Source organism: Ailuropoda melanoleuca, chromosome 15 (assembly GCF_002007445.2).
Source record: "Ailuropoda melanoleuca isolate Jingjing chromosome 15, ASM200744v2, whole genome shotgun sequence".
Lineage (NCBI taxonomy): Eukaryota > Metazoa > Chordata > Mammalia > Carnivora > Ursidae > Ailuropoda > Ailuropoda melanoleuca.
In genome coordinates this window covers 89,164,554-89,179,788 of record NC_048232.1, presented here as the reverse complement: position 1 = coordinate 89,179,788, position 15,235 = coordinate 89,164,554, and positions in this window count along the sequence as shown.

The window sequence follows — 15,235 nt, the reverse complement described above, 5'->3', positions numbered from 1 at the left end:
AAATGCTTCTCCAGACAGCAGCGGGAATCTGCGTGGCCCCTGGTGGGACATGAGATGAACACGGCAGCAGGAATGGTCCTCCCTCGGCATGGGCAATGACACACAATATTGACCCTCTTTATTATGTTTACATGCAGCATCGCATAATCGGTGCGACAGACCAGCCCTCGACCACATCCTCATAGAACGAGCACTCTAGTTTAAGTCAACAAACCAACACCAAAGCCCGTCCTGCCCCACGTATTGAGTGCATGTGTGTATTAGACACCGTTCCAGGCCCTAGAGAAATAATCGTGAATACAACCAGTATGCCGTCGGTTGACTGAGACATTAGACAGCTAGTTGGCTCTAGACAGAACATGACACAGCAGGAGGAGCCCTGGGACAGGTGAAGGGGGCGCATGTGACAGCAGAGAAGACTGCAGACATGGTGTAGAGACAGACACCGGGGCCTGGGGGTCTCTCCGCGATGGAATGACCTTCAGGCTGAGACCGGCAGGAGGCATAGACGTAAGTGGGTCCTTGTGGTGGGTGGGAGGGGTGAAGCCCACTCACTGGGGGACCTCCAGGCAAACAAGGGCTCGTGGGTCCAGGCACAGAAGGAAGACCAAGGGGGCAGGGCAGTGTGTGGAGAGGTAAAGGCTGAGAGACTGGTGTTAGGGTTGAGACACGTGTCCCAAAGGTGCTGAATCCTGAACCCCAGTGCCTGTGAACGGGCCTGTTTGGAAACAGGGTCTGTGCAGATGATCAAGTTACGATGAGGTCATTAGGCTGAGCCCTCGTCCAGTGACATATCTTTATGACAAGGGGACATCTGGACACAGACACAGATGTGCACAGGGGGAGACGTGAAGACACAGGGAGAAAACGGGTGTCTACAAACCGAAGAAGGCCAGAACCCAGGAACAGCTTCGGAAGGAAGAAGCCCTGCGGACATCTGGGTCTCGGACTCGCAGACTTGCAGCCCCCCAGAACTGGGACAGAGCGAGGTTCTGTTGGCTGAGGCTCTCGCCTGTGGTCCGCAGTGAGGGCAGCCCCTGCGGGTGGAGACAGCAGGCAAGGGCCCGAGAAGCGGGGCCGTCCAGCCAGCGTCAGCAGCCTTGCAATTCCTTGCCAGTGGGCAGGACGCTGCCCGGCCGCCGAGGAGCTCTGAACAGGGAGGGGAGCTTCACAAGACACTGTGGGGAGGTCCTCCCACAGCATGCAGGGGTCAGTCACCAAGCTGGAGATGCACACGGGGTTACCTTCTAGGACAAGAGTGTGCTGCTCTCCCTAAAGGGAACCACACTGCCCGAGTGTAATGAAAATATTCTCAGCCGTGAGAAGAAACAAGAAAGCGCCATGCTTACGTAGCAGAAAGGCATCAAGAGAAGCTGTTACCGCGGTATTTCAGTGTCGGGTTAGCAAACAGGGGCTTTTAAATCAACCTAAGTAGACACGCTGAACCACACTTAAAGAGACAAACCCCGTGTTTTCAAAATCAGAGACTTAAAAGTCATCGTATGGACATTTGCATCAGGCCATCATCAGTCACTGTAAAGGACTACGCTTCCACCTGAAACAGCTAGAAAGCAGGCGTCAGACATTGCACAAGAGGCTGAACAGAGCCAGGGTCCGGGAGGCAGAGGCAGGAGGCGAGCGCCGCCTACCCCGGCTTCCCGCCTGGGCCACTTGCCGGCCAGTGGCTGTAAGATGGGGTCCAAATGGAGCAGTGAGTCCTTCGGCCAATAGCCGGGCTACAGATGCCAGCATGAGAGTCTGAGGGGATGATGAGGGAGCAGCTGGGGGACAAGAGGGACCCAAAGCCTCGGGGGCCTACCATGCTGGGATAGCTTGGGGTTCCTGGGGTTCTCAGTACAGACCCACTGAGCATCCTGGGCATTCAGTGGAGAGCCCAGAAGACTCTAGCCAAAGAGTAAAGGAAATTCTCGAGAATAAGAACCATGCACTAGGACTGAGGACCCAACCGAAGTTCACTTGGTATAACGAAGTAAAAGAGACTGACAAAATAAAACACACCTGCCTTCTGTTCAGGGGGAAACACACCGGAAACTCACCACCCTTGTAAGGAAGGGGGCATAATCTCCTTTCCCTGAAATGTATCATTATGGTGTCCAGAGAATAATAAAAATATTATCAGCCCTGAGAAGGAATGGGAGTGAGTACCCCACAGACAGTGGAAGAAGCCATCAAGAGAAAGGGATGCTGAGTGATTTCAATGCTGGGATGGCAAACAAGGGCTTTTAAATAGCAATTTTCAATATGTACAGTGATTTACAATGAAGGATGGCTGTAATGAGTGAATGCGTAGTGATCTCAACAGAGAAATAGAGGCAGTAGAAAGAGCCACACAGAAGTTCCATACCTGCAAAGTACAATATCTGAATTTTTTAAATGCACTGAAAGGGATTAAGAGAGAGTGCATACTGCAGAAGGACGTGTGGATTTGAGAATGGAACAATGGAAGTTATCTAATTTGGAGGCCAAAAATAAATAACTAAATAAATAAAGGTTGGAAAAGAGTAATGAACAGTCTGAATGGCCTCTGAGATAATACCCAGGGATCGAACATGTATTTGAAGACCCACCGGGAGAGGAGAGAGGAAGTGGGGTGCAAACCAATATCGGAAAAAATAATTGTCAAGTTTTTCCTGGATTTGATAGGAATAAAATCTGAGGAGATCCATGAATTCCCCACAGGATGAATTCAGAGAGAACCATGCTTATGCATTATCACAGACAACTGGATGAAAGTCAGATTTAAAGAGGAGGTCTTCAAAGTAACCGAGAGAAAAGGCACGTTAGCAGGTACAGAGGATCCATGGCATGAGTCCCCTTCAGAAGCACTGATGCTGAGTAGAAAGGTGAACAGTGTCTTCAAAGTGATGACAAAAAAGAAACTCTCACAGCAGAATTACATAACCAGCAAAATGTACTTCAAAATAAATGTGAAAGCTAGAAAGACGATTTTTGATAAAAGGAAGGTGAGAGAATCAGTCACCAACGAACCAAAACACAAGAAACACTAATGGGAGTTCTCAGATTTGCAGAAAGAATTGAGGAACATGGGGGAGCCACTATTAAAAGAAGTGATATTGTAATAGCATAGTGTGGTGGGATTTATGGTGTATTGAGGTGTAAAATCTACGACAGCAACAGCACAAAGTGCAGGGGAGCTCTAACAGCGTGATGTTGCTGTGGGGTTCTTACATTATTTTAGATGAAATTGTTTAATATCAAGTGTCAGAGACTGGGATAGGTTAAGGATGTGTATTGAAGTCCACAAAGGCTTGAAACATACATAGACATGCGTAACACTAAAATGAGAGTTGAGGAAATAAAAAGAGATTCTAAATTATATTAAAGAAGGCAGGACAGGAGAAATAAAAGAATAAAAACCAGATAGAACAAGGAGCAAAAAAAGTATAGTAAATCCAACTGTATCAGTAATTACATGAGATGTAAATGGGAAATAATATTCCAGTTAAAAGACAGAGATTATCAGAACTTATCAAGAAGCAAGACTCACTACAGGCTATTCATAAGAGAAAACATCTAAATGTAAAGACAGATCATTTGAAAGCAAAAAATTGGAGGAAAGATAAACATGCAAACAGCAGATGTTAGGCTTCTAGTGTGGCTAGAATATATCAGATGACACACAGTCTAAGACAAGGTTCGTAACTGGAGATGAAACGGAAAATTCCATCATGATAAAACAGCCAGTGATGAGCCCAAATCGAGGAAGCAAAAACTGACAGAAACAAACAGACAAATTCATAATCACAGCTGGATAGATCACATAGCAAAAACAAAATAAAACCAATGTAAATTTTAAAACAACAAACCCAAGATGTAAAAAGTTATTAAAGGTTTGAAGAGCACCATCAAGCTGACTGACCTAACTGGCATTGATGGAAACTGTACCAGACAATCACCTGGCCCACATTCTTCCCGCTGCCCATGAGATGGTCCCTGATGCGGTCATTCAGTGGCTCATTCGGGGTCATTCGGTGTCTCGGGGAATTCCATAGGGTGGAAATCTTCCATTGTATGCTAATCTGACTGCAAGAAAATTAAATTACAATTTAATAACAAGAAGGAATCTGTAAAAATTCTCCGAGTATTTAGAACTTGAACAATACACGTCTTTGTTTTCTCTTTTTCCTGTCGGTTAAAGAGTTGTGCAGACATCGCCACGATCCAGTTTTGAACCACAGCACCACAGGGCTTTGCCAGGCTTAGTCCCAGCAAATCCTCACTCTGGCCACCTGCCCGAGGCAAACATCAACCTGCTGTCTGTCACCGTACCATCGCCCTTTCTGGGCGTTTCATGTAAAGCGAGTTACAGAGCCTTCTACATTGGTCTTCTTTCACTTAGAATGGTGTTTATGAGATTCTCTCTCTTATAGTGTGTTCCTGTAATCACTGGCGAATACTCCATTGAATGGATAGACCACAGTTTGTTTCTCCATTCACCAGTTGATGGGCATTTAAATTGTTCCCATTTAAGGGCTTCCTTACATAATGCTGCCGTGATCACCCACGCAGGTACCTTTGTGTGCACACAAGCTTCCATTTGTCTCGGGTCCGTCCGCGGGGGATGGAATTGCGGGGTTGTGGATTTAATTTTTTAAGACAGTGCCAACCTATTTTCCAAAGTGGCTGCACCCTGTGACATTCCCAGTGCCCAACAGGCTCCAGGTTCTCCTCGTCCTCCACCACCCTTGGTCTAGCTGGCCTGGCGGGTGTGCAATGGTGTCTCTCGGTGGTTTACTCTGCAAGCCCCACGTGGCTACTGAGATTAGGTATGTTTCTTGTGTTTTGGGTTATACGTAGCTGCATATTCCTAAGGTGAAAAGTCTATGCAAAGCTTTTGTTTAATTGGATTATTGGCCTTCTAACTGTGCTGCAGGGGTTCCTTATGTATTCCAGACACAAATCCTTTGTCAGATATATGATTTGGAATTTTTTTTTTTTTTTTACTGTATGTGATTGTTTTATTTTCTTAAGAATGCCTTCCGAGAAGTGCTAACGTTTTTAATTTGATAAAATCAATTTACCACAATTTTTTCCTGCTATGAATCATGCTTTTGCTGTACCTTTAAAAACTTTTGCTCAGCCCAAGGTTACAAGGATCTTCATCCATGCTTTATTCTAGAAGACTTTTAGCTTTAGGTTTTATAATTAAGTCTACAGTGCCTTTTGAGTTCACATATTATTTTGTATATGTAGATATTTTATACGTATAAATATTCAATTGTCCCATACCATTTGTTGAAAACACTCTTCTTTCCTCCATTGAAATATTTTGACCCCTTTGTCAAGAACAGAAACAGTCTCATAATTACAGGGAACAACCTTGTGGCTGCAGAGGGGAGGGAGTGAGGTTATGGGCAAAGTAAGTGCAGGGGACCATGAGGTGACAACTTCTAGTTATGAAATAAGTCAGTCACGGGGATGAGAAGTACAGCCAGGGGAGAATAGTCACTAATTGTGTAATAACCTCGTACAGTGACAGACGGTGTCTACACTTCACATGTTATGCATTTTGTAAAGCGTAGAATGCAGAGATTTCCCTACATTTTATACCTGAAACTAATATAACATTGTATGTCAACTATACTTTGATTAAACCTTTCTTTTAAAAAAAAGTCAGTCGCCTACAAGCATATAGATGTATTGGTGATTCCCAAGGTTGCTCCATCATCGATATGCTTTCCTTGAGCCAGGACCACAGGGTCCTGATTACCGTGGCTCCGTTCCACGTCTTGAAGCAGACTAGTGTGTGTCCTCCAACTTTGTTCTTCTTTTCCCACTTTTGTTCTATTTCCATATACGTTTTAGAATTCGCTTGTCCATTTCTACGCATACACCTCCTTGGATTTGAGAGGGCTTGTGTAGAATTTGCAGATGGATCTGAGGAAAGCTCTCATCTCGACAATATTGACTCTTTGGATCCCTGGACATGGAGTATCCTCTCAATTTCTCTAGGTCTTTTACGTGTCTCAGCAACGTTTTATAAATGTTGTTATAGAAGTCTTGTGCCTTTGGGCTTAGCTTATTTCAAAACATTTATTCTTGTTGATGCTACAGTGAACAGAATTGTCTGGTTAATTTCGTTTTTTGGATTGTCTGTTGTTCGTTAATAAATTAAAAATTAAATTCAATTGACTTTTCTATGTTGGTCTTGTATCCTGTGACCATCTAAATAAATCATGAGTGAAGAAGAAATTACAAGAGAAATTAGGAAATATTTTCCAAACTTACCATGAAAATACAACAAATCAAAAGTTTGTGAAATGCCACTAAGGCAGTGCTTTGTGGGAAATGTACAGTTTTAAATGCTTACACTAAAAACAAGAAAGATTTAATTTTGATGATTTAAATTTCCCCTTAAGAAGTTAGAAAAAGAAAATCAGGGGCTCCTGGGTGGCACAGCGGTTAAGCGTCTGCCTTCAGCTCTGGGCGTGATCCCGGCGTTATGGGATCGAGCCCCACATCAGGCTCCTCTGCTATGAGCCTGCTTCTTCCTCTCCCACTCCCCGTGCTTATGTTCCCTCTCTCGCTCTATCTCTGTCGAATAAATAAATAAAATCTTAAAAAAAAAAGAAAAAGAAAAAGAAAATCAGATCCAAAAGAAATAGAATGAAGTAAACAATAGAGCAGAAATAATTTAATTTAAAAAAATTTTTAAAAGTTGAATTGGGGTTTTCAAGATTAATAAAATTTAACCCCTTGTAGTAGTGATCAAGAAATAAAGAAAATACAGATTATTAATATAAAGATGGAAAGAATAGGTGTTAATGGATATGCTACAGACGTTAAAAAGATAGCAAATAATTAATGACCGAAACCTCATGCCAATGACAACTTACACAGAGAAATCTCTTAGGAAGTAGAACGTAACAAAATTAACAGGCATTACAGAAAAACAGAAAAGCATGGCAGCGTCCTTCAGAAACACAGATAAAACAGTAATAAACTACCACCACATTGAACCCAGCAACACACACATATGGGATCCACAATACGCAAGTGGGACTTCAGAGGCACAAAATCAGTGTAATTCAGATATCAATCAATTAACACGAACAAAATAAAGGAGGAAATCTCATGACCATCTCCATAGATGTAGGAAAAAAACCCAACACTCCCGTTCAACCTCTCTGCACAATGAAAACTCTCCCTGTCTTAATAACGGAAGGGAAATCACTCGATCTGGTGGAGGGCGTGAATAAATGCATAAAGACTTAAGAGGGAGACCTAGACTTACTTCATTTTCAGACATGATTGTCATGTGAAAAAAAAAACAAGGAACCTGTCAAAACAAGCAACAAACAGCTTCTAAAACTGTAAGTGATGTTGGCAAGGATGAGGGGTCCAGGCTCGATCTGCAGACATCGATTGTGCATCCACAGAGCGGGAGCAAGAGGATAGAAAATAAATAAATACGTTACAGTCACATAAAAACATACTTACAAACAAATAGAGCAGAATATCTCCAAAACCACCAACCGAAAGCTATAAAACACCTTTGAGATCAATGTAAGGACATGTACTGAATGGAGGGGTGTGTAGGCTCTTTGCAGACTGGAAATCTCATTATTCCTCATGCAGTCAGTTCTCCCCAAGGGAAATGAGCAGATTCCACGCAATCCCAATCAAAATGTTCAAGTTTTTTGTAGAAATTAAGAGACTACGTCTGTAAAGTTTCTAGACCTCAGAGAGGCAATGAATCCTTAGAGAAGAGATAAAGACAAACTTTCAAATTTATTAAAGATTTCATCAAGATAAAAACTCTGCTTATTAAAGAAAACCACTAAAAATGGAAGACCAAGCGACAGACTGGGAGTACAGACCTGCAATGCATATATCTAGGAAAGAAGAAAAATACATAAATATATAATTTGTAATATATATAATATACAGGGTATGTAAATTATATATGTATATACTATATATAAAATGTTTATACAAATTCTATGTAAATTATATGTGCAACCCAAAAACAATTGAGAACCACTTTGTCCTCACAAGAATGGCTAAAATTAAAAATACTAACCACATTGGATATTTGTAAAGATTTGGGAGAAATGTATCTCTCATGTATTTCTCGTGGAAATGCAAAATGGCCCAACTACTCGTAAAATGGTTTGCTAATTCCTTAAGTAGTTAAGTGTATCACTTAGAGAGGTAGCGAAAATACACGTCCACAAAAACGACTTTCGTAGGCATGTTCCTGGCAGCTTTCAACGTCATGGTCCCCAACTGGGGACCCCACAGATATCTGGCAACAAGAGAATGGATGTGCAACAGATCGTGGTGTATCCCCGCAATGGAGAGCCACTTGGCCTAAAAGAAATGAAAAAAGTACTGTACCACAAATACATACGACCAATAGATCTGGAAGACATCCGGAGGGAAAGAGGCCATGCGCAAAAGCATACGTACTATAAGATTCTATCCACGTGAATTTCTAGAACCGCAAAGAATAATCCATGGTGATCGAAGCCGGAACAGTGATAACCTGGAAAAGACCAGGCGGGGCTAAGAGGCGAGCTCTCTGTCGATGGAAATGTTTTATATCCTGACAGGGGTGTGGCCCCATGGGCACACGTGTCCATCAAAGATTAGGGGGCCCTAGACTCCGTACTTGTGCTCAGTGTGAGAAGGGCACCTTGATAAAATTAAAAACAAACTCCATGCCACGCTATGGGAGGATAAATTTTAATACAGATATCCCGAAGGTGGCAGAGAGTTTACCAAGTAATAAAAAAGAGAAAGAGACTCCAGAGAGCAATGGACGAACGACCGGACGGGCCCTTCTCCAACGCAGACCTCTAAATGGCCCACATGGGGACGCAGAGGTGGCCTCCGTCATTCGTCCTCAGGAAAATGCAAAACAAGCACGATAAGCACTCTGCTCCCACCCCAATGGGGGACGAAAGTGACAGTACCAAACGGCGGGACGGTGGGACGGCCTGGGGCCCCACTGGAGGTGAGTCCCATCTGCTCCTCACAGCCCTCAACGTCTCCCAACCGCAGACCCAGCAACCCCGCCCCGGTGTTTACGCAGACTGTCTAGGAGCCCAGCGCAGTCCCGTTTCTAGAAGCTCCACGGGAAATGCTCCGAAGCTGGAACGAGCGTAGGTGCCCACAGCAGGGCCGCAGGTGCACGGACCCCACGGGGTCTTTGCAGGCCCCGCTGCATCAGCGAGCTCCGTCCGATTCCAGCACGGACGCCTGCGGATCTCCCGGACGTGAGGCCGTGGAGGCCGGGCCCACAGAACCTCATAAAGTCCAGATCCTCCGACGAGGGCTGGAAGTTCGCACAGTCCTGCCTCGAGAACCAGATTCCCGGTATCAGCTGTAGTTCGAGGGAAGTGTGGGGTTTAGAGACTGGTGATCCCGGGGGGCGTAGTGCTGCTCATTTGTGGGGGCTGCTTTAAACCAATGCTTTGGTTAGCAGTTTACGCCTGGGACCAGGGACAAAGAACGGCCAGCCTTCCCGCCCTCTCTGGAAGCTGGAGAGCGGCGACATACTATTCCCGGAGGTCACTGACTGGGAGGACACTCAGGAGGCGCTCGCGGTGCTGGCAGCGGTCCACATCTTGATCTGAACTGCGGCTACAAGCTATTTACTTGGGAAAGTTCCCCAGGGCATTACACTTGTGCAATTTACTGCATTTAAGTTTACAACAACAGCAAGAGATTAACAAAGCATTTCTAAAAAGCTTTATAAATGGAAAAAGGTAATTTTTAAAAGATTTTATTTATTCACGTGAGAGAGAGACAGACAGAGAGAGAGAGAGAGCGCGCGAGAGACAGCACACAAGCAGAGGAGGGGCAGAGGCAGAGGGAGAGGCAGACTCCCCGCTGAGCTGGGAACACAAGGCAGGACTCGATCCCAGGACCCTGGAGATCACGACCTGAGCTGAAGGCAGACGCTTAACTATCTGAGCCACCCAGGCACCCCGATAAAAAGGTAATTTTGAATAAAAGTTAATGTGTGTCCAAGAGCAAATTAGAAATAGCTTTTTTTTTTAAGGAAAGAAATAGGGACCGAGAGTGTGGAAGAGGAACCTAGAAGACTTCTCTGAGGACATGACCCCAGTGCAGCTCAGAGAGAGAAGGACGTAGCAAGTTTCCCAGGAGACGCCAAGGGTAGCAGCCATCTCAGAAAACCACATCAGCACGCAGGATTTATGGTCACTGTTTTACCGAAAACTGGGGCCCGTGGTGAAGTCACGCAGTCGTGCAAACTGCCCACAGCATGCTCGTTTTATCGGGGAGATTTCAGGGCCCAGAGGGTCTTAGTCGTGTGTCCAAGGTCACGCAGCTAGGAACGTTCGGAAGTAGGACTTAAACCCCCAGTCTTCCGAGATCACGCATTCAACCATCATTTGAAATTGTCTCTGGGTGACAGAATGAGAAAGTCTAATACACTTTTCCCCTCGAAGAAAGAGAAAGAGAACCAAGAGGGCATACCAGCGGAGCTAAATTTCCGTAATGTTAGAAGAAATGAGCCCACCAACAGAGGAAGCACTGAATAGCCAAGCAGGATAAAACCAACCCCACACACCGAGTAGGGATAGTTTTAGCGAAACTGCAGTCCAACGCGACAAAGCCGGCCTCCGACAACCAGCCCGAAAGTGGGGCAATGGGGTTGGGGGGAGAAGTGGACTCCATCATTACGCTGCCCGCACCTCCCCTCTGGGCTCTCCGCCTTCCTTCCCAGTCCTGACACCCGCAGACTATGAACCACCTCGCCTGCCCCCTGCCTCCTGCCGGTCTGACTGGAGGGGGTCCCCACGCCCTCCTGTGCCCAACACCTCTTCTCTGAAAGGCCCTGCCTCCAAGGCCCTCCCTCTCGGACCGCCAGATCCCACAGGCCCTGGCACTCTCCCTTCCCTCGCCGGTTGGGTTCCCGAGGCAGCAAGGCCTTCCTGCTGCTAACTGTTCATTTCCTGCCTTAATGCTGCCTACGCTTTTGTTAGTATGGTGACCCTTGAACAACACAGTTTGAACCACGCGGGGTCACTCATACTCGGACTATTTTCAATAAATACCGTATGGGACTGTAAATGCATTTCTTCTTCTTTACGATTTCCTTAATAACACTTGCTTCTCTCTAGCTGACTTTACCGTAAGAACACAGTGTATAACACAGACAACTTATAAAATATGTGTTAATAGACCGTTTGGGTCGTCGGTAAGGCTCATGGCCAGTAGCGGGCTCTTAGTTAAGTTTTTAGGGAGTCAAAAGTTATGCATAGAGTTTTGGTTGCACAGGGGGCCGGAGCCCCTAACCCCACCTTGTTTAAGAGTTAACTCTAATTCCTTCCATTTCATTAAAGTCTCTCCATTTACACCGTCCATAGGAACTCTGTTTTCTACCAAGATCCCGACTGACAATTGTGGCACCAGGAGCTAGAATCTCAAAATGGGATTTGGGGAGCGGCTTTCTCCCATGGTGGGTGAATGCATGGGGGTCACCTTGCTGGGACAAAGTTGTGAGTAGTTGCACCTGATATGCAAATCGCAGTTTCTGGAAGTGACACGGATGGATTATGGGATATCGTGGGTTGTCGAGCGACCATTGCCCTTGACGCCTTGACGCCATGACACCAGGAATGATGACTGAGATTGTGGTATTCATGGGGTACATTGGCTTCTGATCACATCCCTGGAGAGAGCGCTAGAGCGCGTTAAGGGTCACCTGGGGTGAAGTGTGGTTGGATGACCAGAAGGGTTCTAGGGCAGCCGTGAATGAATCTGTTCTCTCAAGGTGCCCCAGGGCAGGTACACCCACGATCGCATATATCACATGATTGAGTGCTTTCAGGGATTCAACGTTGGCAGTCCACATAACTCACAGAATTTCCTGGCCTCCATGCTAATTTCTTCATCTTCTCATAATGAGGGCAACGAGGCATTCGAGAACGCACAGGAGCGGGAGACTCTGAAGCTCCAGCGTTCATGGCGGTCTCCGGCTGGTGGATGTTGCAGGGCTCCTGTTTCTGCTGAGCTAACATCCTGCTGGATAAAGACCTTCCAGTGACTTCACTTTAACTACGCCGTAAGGGGACGCCAATGCTCTCAAAGCTCCTTGTTCCCTCCAAGCCCCTGATGTACTTACATCTGAGCTGAGCCCACAGGGGCGACTGCATGGTCTGCTCTGGGAGAAGATAGCGTTCCCGCAAAGCAATTGTAAGATCTTACCCGTTTGTATCAGCAGGGGCCTGAGAAACCTGCTTACAGACGGATTCTGGCAGCTAGACCAAAAACAATGAAATTTAAGCTTGGATCTGGGCAAATGGATTAGTAAGGATGCATTGCACTGGGATTCAAAGGTCTCCACTTGAGCCGCTAGAAGCTCCAAGGATTGGCTCTGTGTGGACACTCTGTGGACACCACACTCCTTGCAGATGAGATGCAGAAATCCTTCCCGCCGTGAGTTAGAGTGAGGCGACAGGCTCGTGCCTGTTTGCCTGGGAGTTGCTTCATTCAAAAAGCCTGCGTGCCTCCATCCCAGGCAGACAGGGACAGCTGGTCACCTCGTGTGAGATTGGTGTGGCTCTTCCATGTGCAGCTTGTCCAGCCGCCCCTAAACCATACTGTGGCCATTGGTTTCCCCAAGGCATTAAGACACCCTTGACCGTGTGTTGGCTGCCCTCCAAGGCTGGCGTGACAGTGCCAGGCTCCACCACTGGGCTGCAAGCGGTCATCCCTGAGACAGAGGGCATGGGGCAGCTCCAGAGTGTCTCATCGGTAGGGAACGGCGGTGGCCGCTCTTTGACCACAGTTTCCTGTAAATGAAATAGGGCAGTTTTCTAACTTGACTCTTATTCAGTGTGCTGGGAATAAAGTCCTGTTCTGGTGCAAGAAAGCTGGTCTGTGTCCCCATAACAAGAATCCATGACCTCACAGCTTGTGCTTAGACTTCAGTCAGTTCACAGACCTGGGAAGGTTCTGGGGAAGGACCTCACGGTGCGATTACCTGGGCATGCTTGGACTGTTCCTCAGTCCTTCTGCAGAGGAAAATGTGGCCATTTACCAGGACAGCTGTCAAGAGATGGAAGCACTTGGTGCATACAGTTCAGAGTTGATGCTAACTGCTGGAGACCCCCAACACCACAGTGGCCAACCGGGGAGGGGGGGGTCAGATGGTGCACAGGGTTGGGCCTAAATCACTCTCACTCAGGGTCAAGGGGCCGGGAGGAGCATCCTGTGGCTATCTGTCCAGGTTTTGAGTGTGGAGTTGGAAGAGACATTTATAGCGAGTAGCATAAACCCTGCATCGTCCCCCGAGCCCTGAGGCGACGTCCTATGGCAGGACGGCCAAGTAGGCGTCCTGAACTCTTCTCTCCCAAGATAGTCAAAGCCATGCCATTCTCTGGGGGATGGCAGAGCTCTGCCCCATCAGCGGACGGGGACAGTGCCGTGAAGGAGCTTTGTCTCATCTGCCCGGGTCACTCCGCTCCTTGGCTGGAAGCCAGAAGCGTGCTGCAGGACTAGGGATGATTTCAACCCAAACACAGATTGCTGACGATTGCAGCTGCTGTTGCGGGGTAGGAACGTGCAGGAACTTAACTGAGGACATCGGCAGCAGCGTTGGTCCTACGTGCTACGCTTTACCCGGCTCAAGGGAAATTTCAGTTTGGAGGCTCCTGGCCTTCAGTGCTGGGAAATGTTCCCCAATTACTTCTGGTTAATTCCCTCCCCCACCCCACGTGAATGTCTCTCCTTCTGAAACTTGTCGGTAGGTAGGGGTATGATGTCCTGGACTGATCTATGCCTTCTTTTTGCTAATGCTCGCTCCTGTCATCGTTCCTGTTCGTAGTCCCAGTTTGTGAATGATTTCCTTGGAACTCCCTTTCCCCATTCTGACAGAAGCATACGGTCTGCTCTGGCCTCCAGACTCTCCCCAGCGCGATCAAGTCCTTGTCAGTAGTGGCGGCCAGCTCGACCATACGCCCATTACTGGCACCTTCCTCATGCTGTCGCGCTCCCGTGTGCGTGCTCCCTCCATCCCTTCACTAAGGCCCTGCAGATGAGTCCTGCGCTCAGCCTGAACGCAAACCCAGACGCTCAAGTCTCCCCTTCCCACCTGCAAAATCGTGTTGCCCTGTCCTGTTCTCTCTGTCCCCTGTGGGCTATGGCCTCTGAAGAGTCCCTTTATTGTCATTCCAATGAGCCTTTGAGAGGAAGCAGAACTGGACGCCTGTGTTCCATTTGCCATCTTAGCCAGAAGACATTTCTTCATCCTCAGGATATCCGCGACACCTTGCCCAGTGTCTGTCCATTCATGAAGACGTTAACAAATGCATGAATACACGACTGAAGACTTGTCACTTCCCCTCTTCAAGGGGAAAAATGTAATTCTGACCTGTCACCTGTGATTCTTCAAAATCTACTGGAGTCCAAAAGTAGGTCTCCATGCCGGTAGACAGCTAGCTTTGCCCGAAGATGACGGTGTCTCATCGTCGCAGGCAGTAAATAACTGAGCACGTCACGTGACCGTGGGCAGTGGGGGGGCCTGCTCACAGCTGCCGATGTGCCCCCAACAGCCCTCTCATCCTTGGACCGTGAAGCTATCCTCATTAGCGCTAAGCGCAACGTTGCCACCAGCAAGGTCACTCGGAGAGGCTCGCGTCCCTTTATCGCCTGCACGACACCAAAAATAATGAAAAGACCATCTCCCAAATCGGGTTCTGGCGAGGTCCATGTTGCGCTGATGATGACATGGAAACAGACTAAATTGCTCTCATTAAAATGCAGCCGTTGCCGTATGAGAAGGAGCTCCACGGAGGGGTTTCAGATCTGCGCCTGGTTTCCCTGAATTATGGAAAATTAACGCGCTTCCATCTTCGCTTCCAGAAGCCGGCGGTGGTCTCTCGATTGGAGGGACGGAGCTCACGTGACGACAGAGCCCAGAGGGGCCGCGTGTGTCTAATTTTGCTTCCAAGAACAACAGCAGCAAAAATAATCCCCGTTCATTAAAAGCAGGGAAGAAAGATATTTATATATGAAATGAGTGCTTTTGATTTGATCCCTGGAGTGAAATGTCATAAGTAGCTGTTAATTTGGGTCTGTTTACTAAAAATTTAATGCCTGCAGAAAATCTATTTGAATCATCACGAATGGAATAATGTCTGCCAGGAAGAAGGCGGGGAACGACAGCAGCGATGCGGGGTGGAACCTGAGGGTGCCGAGCCCTCTGCCGCCGCCT